This window comes from Narcine bancroftii, chromosome 1 (genome assembly GCF_036971445.1).
Source record: "Narcine bancroftii isolate sNarBan1 chromosome 1, sNarBan1.hap1, whole genome shotgun sequence".
NCBI classification, from domain to species: Eukaryota; Metazoa; Chordata; class Chondrichthyes; order Torpediniformes; family Narcinidae; genus Narcine; species Narcine bancroftii.
Window position 1 is genome coordinate 239,816,866 of NC_091469.1, and position 18,266 is coordinate 239,835,131.

At 37.3% G+C, this 18,266-nt stretch overlaps 1 protein-coding gene and 1 long non-coding RNA gene across 3 annotated transcripts in view; one reads left to right on the top strand and one right to left on the bottom strand.

Moving 5' to 3' along the window:
- The window catches only part of LOC138740630 (uncharacterized), a 151,809-nt gene that overhangs the window by 107,881 nt on the left and 25,662 nt on the right, over positions 1–18,266 (top strand). The gene's annotated exons all lie outside the window — the stretch shown is intronic.
- LOC138751137 (uncharacterized) overlaps positions 1,423–18,266 on the bottom strand; it is a 40,523-nt gene continuing 23,679 nt past the window's right edge. Inside the window, exon 3 of the long non-coding RNA XR_011349746.1 lies at positions 1,423–1,478. This is a non-coding gene — a long non-coding RNA (uncharacterized lncRNA). The remainder of the gene's footprint in view (positions 1,479–18,266) is intronic.

The following is an 18,266-nucleotide window of genomic DNA, read 5'->3' on the forward strand; positions in this document are numbered from 1 at the left end:
GACCGCAGAGCCCACCTCACTGACAAAAGACAAAGGAGGAAAAACCCAACACCCAACCCCAACCCACCAATTTTCCCTTGCAACCGCTGCAACTGTGCCTGCCAGTCCCGCATCGGACTTGTCAGTCACCAACGAGCCTGCAACAGACGTGGACATACCCTTCCATAAATCTTCATCCGCGAAGCCAAGCCAAAGAAGAAGAGCACATCATTAAATTAGACAGAATTTACCCTTTTTTCAGATCAAAGGTTTGTCTAATGTAATTTTACCTATTTTCTATCTGGAATAATTTTGAAGAAATATTGTTAAATTAACAAATATGGATGGGTTTTTAATTTACATTAATATTAATGTGATATGTATATTATATGACCTGTTATCTGCTTTATTAGAATACTTTGTATGTAAGATTTATATGTTAAACTCAGTAAAAAAAAACTTAAAATCATACGAAGAACACAGGACATAGAAATGTACAAAAATAAACTCTTCTGCTGACAATGTCTATACTGGCCAAGATGCAAGGTTAAACTAATCCCATCTGCCTCCATTCCTTATGTGCTCATGCACCTGTCTAAAAGCCTCTCAAATGCCACTATTATCTGCTTACACTATCACCCCTGTCCCATAAGCTGTATCTGCTCTTCTGGCACTCTTGCAAGATGAGCCTTTCTGCCCCAAGTAGAAAATAGATGAAAGCAGTAGGTGTACATTGGTGTTAATTGCTCGCTACATCAAATTCATTTTTCTATTTTATTTGCAGAGATGTATATTTTCACTCATGATTTTTTTAAACGATCCCATTATTTCAACCATTTTTTTCCCCTCAATTGAATTTTTTTGTAAAATAAGTAAACAATCTGAAGGAAATCATTAGGTGCTGTTGAAAGGTTTTGATTTATGTAAAAATATATATCAGGGACTATATTAAATAAATGGAATGATAAAGAAAACTAAATATTCATTCTCCATTCTTTGGGGTTAGATATTCAGAAAATGCCAGTTAAAAAGTCTTGGTTAATAGGAACCTTTTTCTTATAAATTATATTTTTCTTTAGTTGCTTACCAATTTATGTAGAATAAATACAAATAGATTTTGGGTTAATGGGGAATAGCCTGATAAAGAAGACACACTAATACAAGGATATTTTGTTTTAAAATACTCTTCAGTATTTCCCAAGAATAGCATTTTACATTTATATCTACTTTGTAAATATTACAACTTTTGTGTTACTAACAACTTTTATCTAATGACAGCAAATTATAAACTAACTTTACACTATCTCAAGACCACCTTTGAATTAATGAAAATTTTAAATAAATAATTATTTAGTGTTCAACACTATTATCAAAAACAATCTATTCCCATTTTCAGTTCATTTTTCTCCCACTCATTAAGTTCCCTTGTGCTATGGTTCATTACCTGAACAATAGTGCTGGCTGTCTTCCTTTTCCCTCAGGACTTGGAGAGTACTGCCCTGTAACCAGTCACAAGAGGAGCTAATGAGTACAGCATCAGTACACTGGTTTCTCAAATCAGTCTTACCCTGCTTGCGGGTAAGTGACTAGCATCCTGAGACAGCTCAGCCAAACTGTGGAACATGTTATGTAGAGAACAGAGCAAAATGCAGCGTGCTGTGGATCCAGGCAATGCACAAAAACTGATAGACCAAGTGACCATTACCAATTCAGCTTCATAGAACTGATTCATGTTAGTACACGAAGCAGGTCTGAGATTTGGTTTCAAAGTTCCACTTTGCACTGCGTTGAAGGGTAAATGTTGCCAATAACCAGAACTAATTGAGAATATTACTCAACAATCTTGCAGACTGCACATACAAAGGTAAAGGCCTTTAGGTCTCATTTGTGTACATTACATTTTTCTGTTGCAAATTGAGCTGACTTCCAATCCCGATAGTCCAATCCATGCTAAATTCAAGCAAAACTTCACGGTGGGAGCAAAACCCAATGCATCCTCAATAAGGAATTTGGAAGAATACAAATTGGATTCAAACTGAATAGTGCTAAAATGAACGATTCCCTTTAAAGGGATGGGTAAAGAGAAGTACAGAATATCTTGTGTGGTGTGCTGTCGGTCAGAAGCGAACACACAAAACCAAAAGACTGTACAACAGGCTTTATTTGACATAAACTTCCACAGAGCCAGCTGTGAGGAGAGCTGCTGTAAACTCTGAGAGTGACTTCGAGGGGTCGGCTCAGGCTTATATCCTGGAGGGTGATTGACATCCAACTGGGTGGGGCTTGGTCTATTCAGGTCAGCTGATTGACAGCTGGTCAGGTGTTGTCTTGTCCCATGCTCTTCTGCAGGTACAGAGGTTTCCCCCTGCAGTAGGCCAGTGGTGGACCACCACATCTTGTGTTACAAATTATATTTTTGTTTTAATTTGTAACACAAGATATTTTAGCATTAGAAAGTAAGCCTTAGGTTAGAGTGAAGAGAAAATGTACACACGGATTCCTAATCTGACATCTTTCTGTTGAACTGACCTGAAGAAATCTTAATATTTTAATCATAATTTTTCTTCATTATTGATATGTTATTTTGCATTTTCTCTGTCATGGCAGCAGCCTGTGACCAAGAAAGTGATCATGTTAAAAACAGGCCCAAGATGCATCAAGCCAATATTCAATTCATTTTGTAACAACCATAATCAAATGCAACACATGTGTTCCAAAATAATGGAAATGGATAAAAATTGGCAAGAAAAACACATTTTATAAAATACATATTCACTACACTTATGAAAAAAATCTACAGTACTTTCTTTTGTGATGAATCTGACCATTTTTTAAAATGTTTGCATTATTATAAAGGCTATAGACTTTGAGTGACAGCCATGGTTAATGAAGGACACACAACCAGGCTGACATTTAAGGAAAATTTTGAATGACTTCTCCACCACTGGTGTAGCTATTTTTGAATGACATATTAAACAGGTTTGGTTCCCTCTCAGTTCCATCCCACAGTTCTGAGTTTAGCCAATATTCTTGTCAATATCTTATTACTGTTTCTGGGATCTTGCTTTGTATAAATTGACTGCACATTTCTGATCTGCCTCCAATATACAATGAAACCCCTGGTAGCCAACACCAATGGGGATTAGTAGATACTGGATAAATGAATTTTCCGGTTTCTTGAGAGTACGTGTTGCATGAATTGGCAAACTGAGCACAAGAGAGCGCCAACTTTCAGAATTTTTGCCTATTTATTTTCTACAATTTTTTTTGCCGGTTGCTTGAATTCCAGATAACAGGGATTTTGCAGTATGAGAAAATCAAAACACTGCAGATACTTGAAAACCTGAAATAAAAATGGAAGATGCTGGAAACACTCAGTAGTCATACATGTGTAAAGAGAAAAGGTTCACAATTCAGCTTTGGGATCCTTTACATCCCCATCTACCACTCCCTAACTCATGGCTCTTTCGCCATGCAACCAATGCAGAGGAAACACTTTCCCTTCACCTCATCCATTCCTAAGAGGCAGGACCTATTAGTCTTTCCAGCAGAAGCAGTGATTCGGTAACATTTTTTCCATTCAGGTGTGTTCATACAGTGTTCAAAACTTGGTTTCCTGTACTGATCCACAGATTGGGGAATCACATAGTGGAGCAGTTGTGTTCAGTCAATAGGTATGCCCTGACCTTTTGGTTACCTACCAATTTAATTCACCATCCTTACTCCTGTTCTCACCTTTCTGTGTGTGGCCTTGAGTACTGAAACACATATTATCCATTTGAACATGTACAACCTTCAAAAAACAAAAATTCCTTTCTTTTTTTCTATTTGTGTAGTCTGGCTTGCTGACACATTAGCAAGACATTACACAAAGAAGCATCATAATCTATGACATAACTGTCACAGAAAGTCACTTGGTCTCTCCCTATCAGGCCGATTACCTTTGTTCTACCCATCATTTCCCTACCATCTCTACTTCCGAATACTAACTTGATTTCTCTCTTTCCCATTTCTGACAAAGTGACCTGGAGCTAAATTATGAATTTGGCCTGCCTGCTGAACATTTCCAATATCTTCTGCTTTGTGTCCAGAACTACCTCACTGTCTGGCAGAGACATGAAAAGTTTGTAAAATACACTATATAAATTTAAGTTTTTCCCCCTCCCCCCGTTGTTTTATTAAGTAAAATATGGGAAACATTAGGCATAGAATGTAAAGATATTAATCATGTGAAAATAATGAATCATCTTAACATCACTGCAAAAAATTGCTGCCTAGAAATTTGTTACGTAATTATAGATTGAATTTATCTTGAGTAAAATATATAGTGATATTGAACACTTTTGGGTTATTTCCAGTTGTTCTGGAAGTTTGACCAATCTTTTCTGCATGATTCACTCTTGTGTGTCTAATGTTATTACCAATATAATTTTTTTAGACCACATTATTCCAGAAGCATTGGTCATTTGGGCAGTGAGAATTTAATAATGCTGCACTGATTGGCACCCCTCTTGGTGTCCTATCTTTCAGATCCCTGATCCCCAACACTGCATAGATGTAATCTCCCATTCCATTTACAGTAAAACCCCTGGTATCCAGAGTTCAAGCAATTGGCAGCCTCAAGCATCTGGCAAAAAAACCAGGAAAATAAATTATAAAAATTAAAATATAAGAAAAAATATGCAAGTTTAGAATTGTAAAATAAATCTTCTCTGAAGTTACATGTAAAATTTTGATGAAGATGGGAGCAAATATTCAGCCAGTGAAGTGTCTTGGTCATACTTTGCTTGTAGCAGCTGTTTGAATAAAGTCGTGTGGAATGGCTTGATAAAGAGCTGGTTGATGCCGCTCACCATTGGGGTGACTCTCTTAAAGTTTCTCCTTGTCCTTGCTAAGTAAGAGTTGCCCTGGTCAGAGGCTTTATCTGTAAGCCTGGGAGGGGGGGGGGGTTAATTATCTGTAATGTTACTCTTCATCTTTTGGCTGTCTCCATGGAGGGGGAGGAACCTGCAGATGCCACGATGGTTAAATGTTTTCAAAGAATGTGTCTGAAAATAAATGCTTTAAGGTTTATATATTCATGCAAGTTTGTTCTGTTTAAGTACAGTATCATATATTTGTCTTTTGTCTTATGAACTGTTTATTCTTTATGTAATTTAGGCATTGTAAGAGTTAGTCTCAAGCAAGCAGAAACTACACTTATCTGGCATCTACCAATCCCCATTGGTGACAAATACCAGGGCTTTTACTGTACTACTCTGCCCTCCAATTCTGTATGGTTTTCGTATTCATCCAATTTTCCAAAGCCCCAGTCCTAGGTCCAACAATTCTCTAGATTAGTTAACTAAATTTAGATTTTACTATTGAAAAGTGGGACTTTAACTCAGGGCTTTAGATTAGCACTTCGGTAATTTAACTACACTACCTTACCCTCCAATGTTGCATTCCTCTTTTATGCATGAGGCAAGAATTACTTCTTAATTAAAAAGAATTAATTTCTATACTGTTGATTATTCCCAATTCAGTTTACTTACATAATTATGAATCATAATTTCATGATCTGCACAATAAATATGTTTCTGTTGTTCCATTAAGATATAGCAATAAGAATGGAAATCTTTGTTTGCTTCATAAGTGCATCTTAAAAAATGGTTTATCATTAAAATATCCCTTTTGTAACATGTGTTCCTTGTTCATATTTGTGGGTTACCTCATATTAAATGTACGTAAGTAGCTTTGAAAAGCATGATGCTAAATATTTTTTTCTTTGTTTGTTTATATGTTTAAAACAAATGTAAAATTGGAAACTTAATAAAAATAATTTGAAGAATATGAAAGAAAAATTGACACCAAGGGAATTTCACCAAGAACATTTCTAGTTTTGTGCATGACCTGAACCGAATGTGCTTAATGTTGAATCAATGCAAAAGATTACAGAAAATGAAGTAGTATGTTATTTTGGTCATAGGCCCCTTCGTCCCAATTCTATTATGTTAGTTCAGATGACTGCACTTGAATCACTACATAAATTCAACAAAAAAAGGTAACACAACTTTTAAATGGTTATATGCAATAAGACTCCATCTGCACCTTTCTAAAAAAAGGGGATAGCCATTCTGCCTAGGCACCCTCCAGCCACATGGCATGTACATTGACTTTACTACTTTCCATTAAAACTGCTCGCCTTTTCTTTCCCCTAGCCCTTTCCTTTCTTTCCAGTTCTTTCACCATCTTTCCACCCCTCCTCCCCCTCATTCCTGCTGTTCGCTCCCTCCTTTCTCCACCTATCTCCTGCCTTCCCCTTCCTACTCTTTTGTTCAGACGCTTGCCGGCATTTTCTCACTCTTTGATGAAAGGCTCAAGTCCGAAACATTGGTTTTGTATTTTTGCCTTTGCTACATAAAGGACATGGTTTGACCTCCTGACTTTTCCAGCATTTTGTGTTTTTACCTAACCACGGGGTCCACAGAATTTTGTGATTTACTAATGACATTCAGTACATTTGTATAAACCTATTGCATAACATTTTTGATCACAGGGCTGTTAGAGATAGACAATAAATGTCAGCATTACCAATGATGTCCATATCCCAGGAACAAATACATTTCATTTTTTTTTTGCCACAATCTTTTTGGGATAGGTCTATATTATGACTGTATATCAATTTGGTTTTGATTTAAAAAGTGAGTGTTTTGTTTTTAAAAGATAAATTATCTCACAGAATGGAGTTGAGTTTAAGAAGAGTGTTTCCAGAAAAGACCTGGAGGTCGTGGAGTGAAAGGTGGGATCGTTTCTTGAACTAACATCATTAATTGGTCTAGAAGTTCATTACATGAGTAACAAGGCTACACAGAATGAGAAGCTTTCCATTTAGTTCTCTGGTAGGAGAGTAAGGCGATCGTTTCTGAAATAGAGAAAACCTACTCCCCATTTACATTAACTTGACTGCTTTCCATGAAAGCTGCTCGCCTTTTCTTTCCCCTCCCCCTTTTCTGCCTTTCCAGTTCTTTCACCACCCTGCCATCCCTTCCCCCTCATTCTTGCTGTCCACTCCTTCCTTTCTGCACCTATCATCTCCTCCCTTTCCCTCCCCCCCCCCATTCTTTTGTTTGGATGCTTGCCAGCATTTTCTCAAACCTTGATGAGGGGCTCAAGCCCGAAACGTTGGTGATGTATCTTCACCTTTGCTACATAAAGGCACTGTTTGACCTGCTGAGTCTCTTCAGCATTTGTGTGTTTCTTTTTTACTCATCATTTAGTGAGATTTATTGAAAAGACCATAATTTGGGTTATATTTTTGCAGATTTATTATTGCATCTTCTACATCTTCTACAAGGTTTAGACTGAAGACTTGCTGCTCTCTGTCATGACCATTTTAAAACTTGTAATACAAGAGATGCCCTTTTGATTTTTTTCCTCTCCTTTCTAGATGTAGATGTTGCTTCTCTTCATTCAACTCACATGATGGTTCATTGAGATGTTAGGAATCATGGAAAAGAAATGTCTTAATACTGCTTAATACTTCATGTTGTAGTTGGATTTTGTTTGTGAATTGGTTGCTGCCTGTGAACCACCAGCATGAGAGTACACACTGCGGCGAATCAGTCACAGGGAAAATTCGGTGAGCATCGATATTTCCAGTTTAATCACCTCCTCCTTTGTCAACTGTTCTTCAAACATATTCAGCATGCAAGGATTGTTCATATTCGAAAATCATACTCAGACTAACAAAACCATCCACAATTACATCACAGGAAATAAATCATAACTCATCGTTTTCGTATAAATATTTCACAATTTATACTGAGCTGTAACAATTGAAGATAATCTGCCCTTGTATATTTTTAAGAGCAAGCAGATTTGATTGTTATTACAAAGAGTAAGGGCATGTTTTGTTGTTAAACTCAGTTAAAACATAATGTAAAATTTCACCTCTATTCTGCAAACTGCAAACAGCACAGCTATAGCTTCAGAATATCTCTGCTGCTCTGAAAAGTAACAGAAATATTTCTGTATCATGTCAGGTCTTACAGATACAAAATAACTAAATCCAAAAGAAATTACAAATTACAGAGGTATTTCTTGTTCAGTCCAAGCTATAAATCCAAATTAGGAAAATAAACTGAGGCCACAAGATAACAGACGATGAAGCCCAACACATTTCTTCTTAACCTAACCCATTCATGCAAAGGGCTTTTCCAATAAAAAGGTTTCATTAATTCACACTAGTGGCTATTTTTCATTGTTTCCCTGTCAGTATACCCAATAGTTTTGCGAATAAAACAATTCCCCACCATTTAACTACATGAATAGTATTTCATCCCTTATCATACTTTTGCCATAATTTAAATTATTTGTAGACCTGGAAGTGAGCCACATGCATGTAATGAGTCAGAAAATAACGGTCATCTGGAAATTATTTATATTAAAGTGTGGTAAATCTTTCAGTTTGAAACCCAGTTTGTGTTTACTTTGTGCAATTTGTGTTTTAATTGAAGCAACAATAAAAACCTCAATGTGATATGAAATTTGATGGACTGATGAGATTAATAACTTTAAACTACATTATTTTGAAAATATGTTTGAGTTTATGAGCTTAAAGAAAATATACATTTTTTAAATAAGTACACAATTTGTATGATTGACATAAAGGAAAGTCAAGGTTTACCAGTACTTGTACATGTCCCATGTAAGTTGTCGATAAACCAATTTTACACGCAAGCCAGTAAAAGTACTGCCACCCTATCTGTTATAAAGCCACGGTTTAAACACTTGATTAAAGGAATTTTTAAAGAGTTGATTATCACAAAATGGATAGCTTGCTGATAACAGTGTCTGTTCTTCCTTCAGATCAATACTGTTCTCTAAAAAGACCTTTCCAAGTGTCTCAGGGGTTTGCTACAATGAGGCCCTGCAGACTTTGCTAGTGTAGACAGTTCAAACAGCCCCCATTCCTGGCCTTACTTTGTAAAAATAGAATGGAGTCTCTTGCACCTTTCAAACAAAGAAAAGGCAAAACTGAGTAAGATACATGTATTTTGTTTTAATATTTTATTTATTAGAAAACAAAGTAATAACCACAATTACAAAATTAAAATATCAACAAATTGTCAAAAACTTTCATGATTACATAGAGAAAAATCCTAAAAGAATTACAAAGAATCCTAAAAAGAAAAAAAACCTAATCACCCCACCCCCTATCTCCCCCTCCCCTAAACCAAATCCTACCCCCCTACCCCACGAAGGAAAAGAAAGTAAGAAAGAAAGACATAAGGAGAATAACTTCAATCATTCATTCACTAAGCCATGTGGGGATCCAGTTGCACTCATGACCAGACTCAGAATTTCAAACTGAAATAATCCAAATACGGGCTCCAAATCTTTTTAAATATATAATATTGATCCCGTAAATTATACATTATCTTCTCCATTGATATACAGGACCTCATTTCTGAATACCATCTTTGTAAATTAAGCTCCATCTGATCTTTCCATGAAACAACTATACATTTACTTGCTACAGGCCAAAGCTAATTGTAAAAAGGCCACTGGAAATGTATCTAATTTATTAAGCAAAGCCATTTCAGTAACTTCACCAATCAAATATATCTTTGGGTCTAAAGAAAATTGTATTTTCAGGATATTCTGCAAAGAGTCTCTTAAACTAACCCAAAAACCCTTAACCCTATGACAAGACCAAACTGAATGCAGAAATGTACCCTTTTGCACATTACAACGAAAACACAAATCTGAAGCAGTCAGTTTATATCGTTTCGAACATTCTGGAGTTAAATATAATTGATGTATAAAAGTATAAGTCATCAACCTATATCTAACATTAACAAACTTTGTCATAGTGTCTCTGTTAATCTTCCTCCAACTATCCATGTCAAACTAAACTTCCAAATCCTTCTCCCATTTAAATCTGATTTATGCAAATCAATCTTAGATATTTTCCGCTGTATTAATTTGTACATTTCCGAAATGAGCCCTTTATTTTCTCCGTCTCGTATCAATACTTCAAATAATGTTTCTTTAGGTTAAATCCAGATGTCTCCTTAAACAATCATACAACATTGATTTAAGTTGATAATAACAAAAAAGAAAATTATTAGAGATTTGATATTTTTCCTTCAACCTATGAAATTTTTTAAAAATGACACCTCAAAACTGTCATTTATTGTTCTAATTCCTTTCTGGTTCCAAATTTTAAGGGGGTTATTATCCATCGTAAGAGGTAAACTCTTATTCTGAAGGAAAGGAGTATGTCTGGATAATCCACCTGACATTCCTATAGTTTTAATGACCCTCCTCTCACATACTTATCAAATTAAATAAAACCAGTGATTTACAACTATTAATAGTTTTACTCATCCACTTATAAATGAACTGATCCCTTCTAACCTCTCTAATTCAATATCTAACCAAGTAACAGAACTATCTAAATCAAACATTCTATTAATAATTTTCAATTGAACTGCCTTACAATAATTCACAAAATTTGGTAAATGCATACCACCTAACATATTTCCAAGTTAATTTATGCCTAGAGACACATACCAACTTTCCCTTCCATAAAAATTTCCTCACCAAAACATTTAAATCCTTAAAAAATCTATTCAGTATCTTACAAGGTATATTCTGAAAGAAATATTGTAATCTAGGAAATATATTCATTTTTATACAATTCACTCTTCCTACCAATGTAAATGGCAAATCCTTCCAGTTATTCAAATCCTATTTTATTGCAGACAACAGTGGTAAATAATTCAAATCTACTAGTTGATTTATATTTGTATTCACTTTAATACCTAAATACTTAATACAATTTGACCATTTAAATCCTGCTACACCTTAACATTCAGAATAATCAGCTTCCAACAATGGCATAAGTTCACTTTTGTTCCAATTCACTTTGTAACCAGATATCTCCCCAAACTATAACAATCTTTCCTGCAATACCTTCAAAGATTCTTTTGGGTCAGTTAAATATATCAATACATCATCTGCAAATAAACTAATCTTATATTCCTTTAAATCTGATATAATTCCCTTTATTCTATCTTCTTGCCTTATTACTTGTGCTAAAGGTTGAATCACCAATCCAAACAAAGCTGGGGACAGAGGACACCCTTGTTTAGTAGATCATTCTAAATCAAAACAATCCACTTAAACTCCATTAGTTATTACTCTCACCTTTGGCTGTTTATATATTGCCTTAATCCAATTAATAAATATTGCTCCAAACTGAAATTTTTCCAATACCTTAAATTTAAAAAAAAAACATTCTACCCTATCAAATGCTTTTTCTGCATCCAACGATAAGTCAAAAGGTAAATAGGATTCCTCCTTAGAAACATTTATCAAACTAATCAATTTAACCACATTATCTACTGAAAGTTTGTAGTAAGTATTTGAATATGGATGGGCAGGTGATAGAGAAGGGAAATGCTCTGGAAGAAGATGAAGGGCAATTGGCAGGAAAAGTAAATAATGTTGTTCTTAAAGATGAGGGAAAACAGGGATTAAAAATTGGGAAATCCCTGAAATTCATATATTTTAATGCCAGGAGTATTGTAAAAAAGGTGGATGAGCTGAAGGTGTGGATTGATACTTGGAAGTATGATGTGGTAGCGATTAGTGAGACATGGTTGCAGGAGGGATGTGATTGGCAACTGAATATCCCTGGGTTTCGTTGTTTTAGGTGTGATGGAGTCGGAGGGGCAAGAGTTGCATTGCTTGTCAGGGAAAATATTACAGCGGTGCCTAGGAAGGATAGATTAGAGGGCACATCCACGGAGGCTATTTGGGTGGAACTGAGGAGTAGGAAAGGAGAGGTTACACTTGTAGGGGTGTATTATAGATCACCCGGAGGTGACCGAGACCTAGAGGAGCAAATCTGTAGGGAGATAGTAGATATTTGTGATAAGCACAGGGTTGTAATTATGGGAGATTTTAATTTTCCACATATAGATTGGGAAACACATTCTGTGAAAGGACTGGATGGGTTAGAGTTTGTGAAATGTGTGCAAGATAGTTTTTTACAACAATATGTAGAGGTGCCGACCAGAGAAGGAGCAGTGTTAGATCTACTGTTGGCAAATGGGATGGGTCAAGTGACGGAGGTTAGTGTTGGCGAGCACTTCGGGTCCAGTGTTCATAATGCCATCAGCTTCAATGTCATTATGGAAAGAGAGAAATCAGGGCCAAGGATTGAGGTTTTTGATTGGGGAAAAGCTAGATTTGAGGAGATGCAAAAGGACTTGCAGGGTGTGCATTGGGACAATTTGTTTTATGGGCAGGATGTAGTAGAGAGATGGAAGTCTTTTAAAGATCAGATTTTGAGAGTGCAAAAGCTTTATGTTCCTGTTAGGTTAAAAGGAGGGGCAAAAGGTTTGAGAGAGCCGTGGTTTTCAAGGAATATTGGAAACTTGGTTCGAAGAAAAAGGGAGGCATTCATTAGATATAAGAAGCATGGAGTTAAGGAGATGTTTGAAAGATACATTGAATGTAAGAGGAATCTTAAGAGAGGAATTAGGAAAGCTAAAAGAAGGTACGAGAAAACTATGGCAAGCAGGGTGAAAACTAATCCAAAAGAGTTCTACAAATATGTTAATGGTAAGAGGAAAGCTAGAGACAAAATTGGTCCCTTAGAAAATCAGAGTGGAAAACTGTGTGTGGAACCTAGAGAAATGGGGGAGATATTGAACAGTTTCTTTTCTTCGGTATTCACTAAGGAGAAGGATATTGGGAGATGAGAGATAAAAAAAGCAAATTGGGTAAATATGGGGAATATAGAGATTACAAAAGGTGTAGTTTTAAGGCTTTTGAAGAATATAAAGGTGGATAAGTCTCCGGGACCAGACGGGATCTTCCCCAGGACATTGAGAGAAGTGAGGGAGGAAATAGCAGAGGCTCTGGCGGTAATTTTCCAAATGTCATTAGATATGGGGATAGTGCCGGAGGATTGGCGCATTGCGCATGTGGTTCCGTTATTTAAAAAGGGTTCAAGGAGGAAGCCTGGCAACTATCGGCCTGTAAGTTTGACGTCTGTGGTAGGTAAATTAATGGAGAAAATTCTTAGAGATAGTACTTATAAACATCTGGATAGACAGGGTCTGATCAGGAGCACTCAACATGGATTTGTGGGAGGAAGGTCATGTTTGACCAATCTGATTGAATTTTTGAAGAGGTGACTAGGAATGTGGATGAGGGTAGCGCAGTGGATGTTGTCTATATGGACTTCAGTAAGGCCTTCTATAAGGTACCACATGGAAGGTTAGTTAGGAAGGTGCAGTCTTTAGGTATAAATTTTGAGATAGTCAAATGGATTGAACATTGGCTGAAAGGGATAGGCCAGAGAGTGGTAGTGGATAATTGTCTGTCAGGTTGGAGGCCGGTGACCAGTGGTGTGCCTCAAGGATCTGTATTGGGCCCATTGTTGTTCGTTATATACATTAATGATCTAGATGATGGGGTGGTGAATTGGATTAGTAAATATGCAGACGATACTAAGATAGGTGGAATAGTGTATAATGAAGAAGGTTTTCAAGGATTGCAGAGGGATTTGGGCTGCTTAGAAAAGTGGGCTGAAAAATGGCAGATGGAATTTAATGCTGATAAGTGTGAGGTGCTTCAGTTTGGTAAGAAGAATCAGAATAGGACATACGTGGTAAATGGGAGAGCATTGAGGTATACAGAAGAGCAGAAAGATTTAGGAGTAACGGTACATCGTTCCCTGAAGGTAGAAACTCACGTGAATAGGGTGGTGAAGAAGGCTTTTAGTATGCTGGCCTTTATCAATCATTGCATGGAATATAGGAGTTGGGAGATAATGTTGAGATTGTATAAGACGTTGGTGAGGCCTAATTTGGAGTTCTGTGTGCAGTTCTGGTCGCCTAATTATAGGAAGGATATAAACAGAGTGGAGAGAGTGCAGAGAAGGTTTATCAGAATGTTGCCTGGGTTTAAGCATCTGGAGTATGGGGAGAGATTGGACAGATTGGATCTTTATTCTTTGGAGCGTAGAAGGTTGAGAGGGGATTTGATAGAAGTATTTAAGATTATGAAAGGGATAGACAGAATGGATGTGGATAGACTATTTCCATTAAGAGGAGGAAAGATTAAAACAAGAGGACATGAGTTAAGAATTAAGGGGCAGAGCTTTAGAGGTAACATGAGGGGGAACTTCTTTACTCAGAGAGTGGTAGCCGTGTGGAATGATCTTCCGGGAGAAATAGTGGCGGCGGAGTCAATTGTATTATTTAAGAAAAGGTTGGACAGGTATATGGATGAGAAGAAGATGGAGGGTTATGGGCATTGTGCAGGGAGGTGGGACTAGAAAGGGGTGTTTGGTTCGGTGCGGACTAGAAGGGCCTAATGGCCTGTTTCCGTGCTGTAATTGTTATATGTTATGTTATAAAACGAGTTTGATCAACATGAATCAAATTCAATAAATACTGTGCTAATCTGTTTGTCAAAACCTTAGACAAAATCTTATAATCAACATTCAATAACGAAATTGGTCTATAAGGCTCAGGGTTTAACTGATCTTTATCCTTTTTAAGAATCACCATAATAATTGCTTGAGAAAGTGATTCTGGTACCGATTGCAAATCTGATACCTGTTTAAGAACTTCCTCAAATACCAGAAAAATTAAGCTTTGAAATGTTTAAATAAAATTTTACCATAAACCCATCCTCCCCTAGAGATTTACCATTCGGTATTGAATTCAAAGCTGATCTAAGTTCTCTCAAACCAATTGGTCTTTCCAACTGATCCCTAGTCCAGTCATTCAATTTTGGCAGCTGCAGTCCACCTAAAAACTCCTTTATTTTACTCTCATACAATTTCCTATAAAATTCTTTGAACTGTTCATCAATATCTTGCAATCTATAAGATACCACTGAATTCTTCCTCACTGCCTTTATTCTTCTTGACATTTGTTCAAATTTCAACTGCCATGCCAATACTTTGTATTTTTTAAAATTCTCCTAACATATAATATCTCTGATTAGATCATTGTATGAACCTTTCAACTCTTCTTCTTTGGCTTGGCTTCGCGGACGAAGATTTATGGAGGGGGTAAAAAGTCCACGTCAGCTGCAGGCTCGTTTGTGGCTGACAAGTCCGATGCGGGACAGGCAGACACGATTGCAGCGGTTGCAAGGGAAAATTGGTTGGTTGGGGTTGGGTGTTAGGATTTTCCTCCTTTGCCTTTTGTCAGTGAGGTGGGCTCTGCAGTCTTCTTCAAAGGAGGTTGCTGCCCGCCAAACTGTGAGGCGCGAAGATGCACGGTTTGAGGCGTTATCAGCCCACTGGCGGTGGTCAATGTGGCAGGCACCAAGAGATTTCTTTAGGCAGTCCTTGTACCTTTTCTTTGGTGCACCTCTGTCACGGTGGCCAGTGGAGAGCTCGCATATAATACGATCTTGGGAAGGCGATGGTCCTCCATTCTGGAGACGTGACCCATCCAGCGCAGCTGGATCTTCAGCAGCGTGGACTCGATGCTGTCGACCTCTGCCATCTCGAGTACTTCGACGTTAGGGGTGTAAGCGCTCCAATGGATGTTGAGGATGGAGCGGAGACAACGCTGGTGGAAGCGTTCTAGGAGCCGTAGGTGGTGCCGGTAGAGGACCCATGATTCGGAGCCGAACAGGAGTGTGGGTATGACAACGGCTCTGTATACGCTTATCTTTGTGAGGTTTTTCAGTTGGTTGTTTTTCCAGACTCTTTTGTGTAGTCTTCCAAAGGCGCTATTTGCCTTGGCGAGTCTGTTGTCTATCTCATTGTCAATCCTTGCATCTGATGAAATGGTGCAGCCGAGATAGGTAAACTGGTTGACCGTTTTGAGTTTTGTGTGCCCGATGGAGATGTGGGGGGGCTGGTAGTCATGGTGGGGAGCTGGCTGATGGAGGACCTCAGTTTTCTTCAGGCTGACTTCCAGGCCAAACATTTTGGCAGTTTCCGCAAAGCAGGACGTCAAGCGCTGAAGAGCTGGCTCTGAATGGGCAACTAAAGCGGCATCATCTGCAAAGAGTAGTTCACGGACAAATTTCTCTTGTGTCTTGGTGTGAGCTTGCAGGCGCCTCAGATTGAACTCTATAAGTTTGTAACATACTATATTCCAATTTCAAGGCATCCAGTTTGCTTCTCTTCTCCTTATGCTTTTTCTCCTTTTGTAACTCCTTTTCTAAAACTCCAGTTTCCTATTCCAACCTTTCTGATTCAGCTGAATACTGTTTATTCAATCTAACTGTATAACTAATAATCTCTCCTCTCAAAAATGCTTTAAATGGATACCACAATATAAACTTACTTGTAACTGAATCTCTATTTATGTCCAAAAACTGTTGAATTTGTTCCGTTATAAACTTATAAAATGCCTCATCTTTCAACAATGTTGGATTAAACCTCCACTGATAAGAAGGTTGCACCATTTCAGTCCCAGCATACATCAGCAATACTAAAGAATCGTCAGATAATAGCCTAGCTTTATATTCAGTCTCTACTACATTTTAAAAAAGTTGATTCTAGAATACGCATCGTATTGTGCTGAATAATAGGAACAATCTTTCTCTCTTACATTCATTTTTCTCCACACATCAATTAAATTCAATACTTCCATCAAAAACAGTAACTTCTTCGACATTTTTTTTCTTATGTACAACTGATTTATCCATCACTGGATCCAAACAATTAAAATCTCCCTCTATTATTGTATGATCTTTAGATTCTGACATATTAAGCAAGACATCCTGAAAAAATCTTTCATCATCAACATTTGGTACATAAATATTCACCAAAGTCTAAGATTCTGTGAAAATCTTACAATTAACTATCAACACTCTCTCAATAGCCTCATATACAGATTCCAAAGTAAAAGATAAATGCTTATGAATTAATGTCGCAACCCCTCTAGCTTTTGAATTGAAAGAAGAATAAATAACTTGACCTACCCAATCTCTTTTTAATTTTTGGTGTTCACTATCTGTCAAAAAAGCAACATCTACTTTAAATGTCTTAATATAATTTAACACTTTCTTACATTTAATCAGATTATTGAGCCCATTCACAATAAAGTAGCAAATTTTAGATTAGCCATCCATTTTATCCTCTCCATAGTCTATGTAGTTGGATCTCCATCCCAACAAATCAAGACAAATCATCCCCTTAAAGAAGGAAAAAGAGAAGAACATAAATATATTAAAAAACCCAACTCGTAGCAAGTGTTATGAGTTCAGAGGACCCCAAAACCCAGCAGCAATAGATATGCACCAATACAAAGGGTTACTTAAACAAAAGTTGCTTTTAATTATCTTTGAACTTGAAAACAGAATCAAACTTTAACTTAACCCCCCGCCCCACTCTAATTCTAAGTGCATGTGTGTGTAATGTGTATATAAGTTTAGAAATGTTCTTTGGTTCACAGTCCAATCTCACTGGTTGCAGGCAATTCCTGTACTGTGCACAGAAGTTAGCATTAATAAAGTTCACCAGACTTTGGCGCTTAACAGTAAAATGGTTACCACTCAGGAGGGTTCTTGTTTGTTTTCAGAGAGAGAGTTTTCTCGTTTCAGGACATCCACTCCAGTGTCTTGCTGATGAAACTTGCCCCCTTTCAGGGTTCTCCAGGTGATAACCTCTTCCTTTCTGGTCACCACAGAGTCCTCTCCTTTGACCAGGCCGTCTTCCAAAGCTTGCCAACTTGTCCCTCTGGAACTGATGTCCGTGTCTCTCCTCTCTCTCACTCCCTCCCACTCTGAGAGCAAAGCTGTTCTGCCTCTGCCTGAAAAAATCACATGCTCTTCCAGACAGCAAACTGTTTTCCAGACAAACTGCTGCTATATGTTGCTACATTGTTGCCTTTTGCAAATAGCAGTCCATCATAAGTTTCTTGCAAAAGCTCGTGGAAAAATTCTGTGTTTTAAAGTGTTTGTACATGACCTACTACAACAAACTTTCCAATTTAACTCCCAAACACCTTTATATACTCTATCACACAAGTACATTCTCCCCAAAAACACGGGTAGTGGCCCAAGCCACTAAGTGAGTGATGGTTTTGGCCGAGTTACCATGTGTTCACATCTTCCCCAAACAGATTTATCACAAATTTGAAGTTCACTTCTCAAGTATAGCTGGTTTCCTCCAATTCTTTGTTCTCTTGGTCTTCAGAATCACTTGAGCTTTCTCACTGCTTTTCTTCCGATTGACTTTTCTTCTCCTGCCTTTTCTTCCTCTTCAAAGACTCTTCTCCACTTCCATTCTTTCTCATTTGAGGTGGGGA